The sequence below is a fragment of the Microtus ochrogaster genome, chromosome 16, assembly GCF_000317375.1.
Source record: "Microtus ochrogaster isolate Prairie Vole_2 chromosome 16, MicOch1.0, whole genome shotgun sequence".
Taxonomy (NCBI): Eukaryota; Metazoa; Chordata; class Mammalia; order Rodentia; family Cricetidae; genus Microtus; species Microtus ochrogaster.
Window position 1 is genome coordinate 11,837,612 of NC_022018.1, and position 5,266 is coordinate 11,842,877.

A 5,266-nucleotide genomic window follows, 5' to 3' on the forward strand; every position below is an offset into this window, starting at 1 on the left:
CACACCTGCCATCCCAGCACATGCTTGCAGCTCCAGCACACACCTGCCATCCCAGCACATGCTTGCAGCTCCAGCACACACCTGCAGTCCCAGCACGAACCTCCAGTTACAGTCCATATCTGCAGTCCCAGAATACACCTACAATACCAGTACACACCTGTAACCCCAGAACAAACCTGTAATCCCAGTCCACACCTGTAATCCCAGCACACAGAAGGCAGAGACAGGGATCCCCAGAGCCTCAGCAAAAACACTATCACTATAATACAGTAATGTATAAAGTGACCAAACAAAACTTTTTTTATTTTTGGTTTTTCAAGACAGGTTTTCTCTGTAACTTTGGAATGTGTCCTGGAACTAACTCACTCTGTAGACCAGGCTGGCCTCAAACTCAAAAAGATTTGCTTGGCTCTGCCTCTCAAGTGGTGCGATTAAAGGCGTGCGCCACCACTGTCTGGCAAGAAAATGAAACTTAATGAACAAAAATATATTTGCAATTCACAACCCATTTTACTCTTTCAGACTTATACACCACAAGTAAATACTCTATGAAGTCACAGAGAATGGCAGAATTGATGTACTCTAAGTAAGCTCCATTGTCTCGTGTTTACAGTGGCGGTTTATTAGAAATCTGTTGTTTAAATCCAAGAATATATAGGTCAAAGAGAAGGAGGAAAACTGCAATGAGCATGTGCAGGCATTCCAGACTCCCCGGATGAACATGTGTACTTCAGTCCTTGGATGTGGGATCTAGCTGAGGAACCGGGGTTTCTCCATATGGATGCCCATATAAATACAACATTCACTAGATGCTAAGAAGATGCACTTGTTTGAGTCATACATGAGTTACTAGAACTCCGTAGTAAGCTCAGCAGCCATTATAGTGGCAAGGAGATCAAGGAGGGTGGTGGTGAACCTTTTATTGCGGGCGTTGCTTAGAATCAAAAGCACATGGTGATAATCAAGTGTGGACTGACTGAGTCGCATTATTATCATGTTTAAATTATCAGCAGACCATCCATCCCATGATTGCCTGTGTCAGGGTTGAGTGCTCACACTCCCATCCTAGATGAATTTATGCTTATTAACAGTAGCTCAGTAGTGAAAGGAAAATTAATGATGCAGAGAGAGAGAGAGAGCGAGAGCAAGAGAGAGAGAGAGAGAGAGAGAGGGAGAGCAAGAGAGAGAGAGAGCAAGAGAGAGCAAGAGAGAGAGTGAGATAGACAGATAGATGGATGGATAGATAGATAGATAGATAGATAGATAGATAGATAGATAGATAGATAGAAAAGGGGGTTGGCTGTTTCCAGTGCTATCTCTGAGTAGACAAAGGGCATGGGAGTGAAGGGCACTGGCGGAGATGCTAACTTAGGTCTGAGCAGTTGTTCACTGGGGAGGGAGGTGGAGTTCCCGGCCCAGAGGAGTGCGGCCTGCATGTACAAGGTGGCTCTTTCTTCTTTTCTTTTCCAGCAGCAAATCTGGATTCATAGACTTTACACTGTAGAAAGGGTGTGAATTTGTTAAGCAGCCCTTCTGATTGGCTGACTCTGGCTTTGCTTTCTAGAAAATCCTGATCATGTCTTCCAGCGAGTTCTTTTACGGCACTAACACTTGACTCTTAGAGTTTGATGTGAATGTTCCCAATAGATTCCTGTGTTTAAATCCGTGGCATGCAGCTGGCAGTGCTGCCGGGGAGGTTGGGAGGGGCCTTAGATGAAGGAAGAGGGTCACTCTGGGCATGTTTTGAGAATCAGGCTACCCTGTTTCTGGCTGGCTCTGCTTCATGCTCTGCTGGGATGTGAGCCCTCAGCAGCCACATGCTATTAGGCCACCCATGCTATGCCTTTCTTGCCATGGTGGACTGTGTCCCCTCAAACTGCAAGCCATGTCAATCCTCTCTTCAGTTACTTTCTGATGGGTACTGTCACATCAGTGAGAGGAATTGACTAATAAACTTACCAACTACACTGACACAAACAAGGACATTCTAAAGATCTTGAAACTGAGATTAACCATTTTCTCAAAGGAGGATGAATAGTGGGTAATTTGTCTCTGATTTGTGAATGTTCTAGATCTCAGTCTCTCTTTCAGTCTGTTTCTTCCGGGGGATGCTGCAGGCCTGGGATGACTGGGAGGAGTGGGAGGTGGCGTCTAGCTGTTGCTCTTGCCTTTTCTTTGGCACTTTGATATTTTCACAGTGTTCAGAGTGAGTTCCACCCCGAGGTCCTGAAGTGCCGTGAAAAAGGACAAGGAAAGAGCATCTCCAGGAGTGGCACTGTTAAATGCCAAGAGGCAGCCTCTCCACAGGATCATTCTGAGATATTCTGAAACACTTTCCAAAGGCTTTGCTACGCACTCTTTGCGGAAAAGGACACACTCCATATTAAACTGGTGCTGGCATGAGAGACGGCTGTGGGTGGAGCTGTCAACTGGATGGTGCTCGCAGCTGTCTTTTCATCTCTTTCTTTCCTGTGGTGGGTAGCCTGGTCCCGTAACCCTGTATCTCCTTGAGGCTCTTGAGGTCTTCCCATCTTCCTTTCCACTTCATGTGACTGACGCCAGGCACTCAGATCTTGGTGTTCACCCTTCGGATGCTGGGTCTGGGGCTTTTCAAATGGAGATGCTGCTCGTGCTTCTGCAGTCCCCAGCCCTCCAGCAGTCTCCTGACCTCCGGTGTGGTCACCATGTACTCTTTATTGTAGTGGTCGGGAGCCCAGCCTGTGCTCCATGCTGTAGTGTGTGTGGGTACACCCTGCACCCTGTGCTCTATGCTGTAGTGTGTGTGGGTACACTCTGCACCCCGTGCTTCATGCTATAGTGTGTGTGGGTACACCCTGCATCCCGTGCTTCATGCTATAGTGTGTGTGGGTACACCCTGCACCCCATGCTTTATGCTATAGTGGATGGGGTACACCCTGCACCCTGTGCTTCATGCTATAGTGTGTGTGGGTACACCCTGCACCCCATGCTTTATGCTATAGTGGGTGGGGTACACCCTGAATTCTGTGCTCCATGCTATAGTGGGTGGGGTACACCCTGTGCTACTACCACTACATGGTCCCTGGACCGTCCTTTCTCAACAATTCCTTTGTTTTCTCCATCCCAGTTTAGGGGCCCTGTCCTAGAAAACCCTGCTGGGGTTTCCTATTCAGGTTAGGTGGCCCTCATAAATGATTTTAAAACCAACCATATTATAATTATTTGCACATTTTCCTCTCATCTCATTTTGTCTGGGATTTGATTGGGGTAGTTCTACCCACAGTGATTATCTGTTTTGTGGAAGATACTCACATACTGGAATAGCACCCTGACTTTGGCAGAACTGACACCATGATAGAAGTGCATTCAGGCCATAAAACAGCACATAGACAGCATCACCTGCCAAAATGGAAAGGTCTAGTCCATCAAAGCTTATAGTTCTGGGGAAGTCTCTAAATGTACTAACCTTACTTCTCTAGTTCTCTTTCTGGTCAACTGTTCTTATTAACTGAAGCATGTTAACCCAGGATATGGCTTTTGTGCTTAAAAGCTCACCCTGAGAAAGACTCAGGAGTGCACTGGTATCCCGAACACTCAGGGTGATCCGTGGCCAGCTAATAAAGACCTTCTTTTGGCTTCAACTCAAGTCTGAATAGGCTTCTCTGGTGGCTGGCCCACAACAATACAAGGGTGGTGATAGGTAGGGAAGTAGAGAGGCAGCAGCGTGGGGCTGACCCTAGCTGGGCGGATGACCTCAAAGGAACGCTGCGTGAAAGAATGGCAGGATAAATTTAGCCCAGTCATCATTTCTCTTAAGCCTATCTGCTGCCCAGTTCTTAAATCCTCCCCCCCCCCCTTTTAGGGTAGTGATTCTATATTGTAACAGCCGAAATAAATTCTGACCGATAATACTTAATGAATAATTTCCATATTTAAGGTCTCATGCTAGGAACTCAAGGGCCAGATACAGTTGAATAATATACAGCCTCAATCCTCAAAGGATTTCAAATTGGCCCCACTTGTAGCTACTATGCAATCTTAGAGTTAAACATACACATATAGCCAGGAAAAGATGAATATGCTTGTTTGAAATTTGATTTCATTTTGTTTTTGAAAACTGCCAAAGGCTGAGAGGAAGCAGCTGTAGGTTTTCAGCACCTGTATGTGGCACGGAATATGTTCTATTATTTAATACAGGCCACCTAAGAAGTGTTCCTCTTTAAGTGGCTTGGAAGTACTATGACTTCTTAACAACCCAGCCTTTCTTGGTCTTAACACATTACTAGGCACTTGATTTGCTTCACAGAAGGAAAAAAATGTAACTTCAAATAAAAAACATTTGGGAAAAGAATTACTAGTTTCCCTTAAGTCAATGAACACAATAGACAGGCTGTTAGGAATCCCTGATGTGGCCAGGTGGTCTATGGGAACAACGGAGGCTGCAAATCAATGTTCTTAACCGAAGGGACCAAGGTATGAGCGACTCTCAAGCCAGAAGAAAACATCAACCAGTGAGAGTGGGGAGAAACGATACCTGCCTATCTGTGACATCTGCTGTGACATCTGCAGAGAGGGGCGTGGTTATTGTCTAAAGGTTTTCTTTTTCCTGTTGTTTTGCTTTTAAGCCAGGGTCTCTCTATGTAGTTAGTTCAGGCTGTACTGGAACTTGCTGTCTAGACCAGGCTGGCCTCAAACTCACAGAGGTCCATTAGCCTCTTTGCATTCAGAGTGCTGGAAGAATAGACATGAGCTACACATCCCTTTTTTTTTTTTTTAAATTATGTTTTGGATTTATTTTGAGACAATGCCTGCCCCTACCCATCCTGGAAGTCAGTGTGATAGCCCAAACTGACCTCACACACTCCTAATGCTCGTCATGTAGGCCTCTCAAGCCACAGGAGTGGCCAGGCCCCTCCCCCGAGGGCCTCTGCCAGTTCCACCCACAGATTACTCTAACTGCCCTAACTAACTGTTGGACCCTATCCCTACCCTACAGAGTAAAAATCCCACCAATCTCTTCTCTGGAAAGCTCCATCCTGGAAAGTTCCACTCCCTTCCCAAGAAACTCTATATAAACTCTCTATCCTGTTAGCTTGCTGCTGTTTCTGGCCTGAGTAGAGGCAGACACCCTCCTGGCTTTTTCCCCTCCCAGTAAACCTCTTGTGTGGGGTTTGTTGGGCGGTTTGACTCTGTGGTATTCTTTGACTCCCAACTGGCTATCAGGAAACCTTTTTCATCTGAACTATCATGCTTACATTTCTTTCTTTCTTTCTTTCTTTCTTTCTTT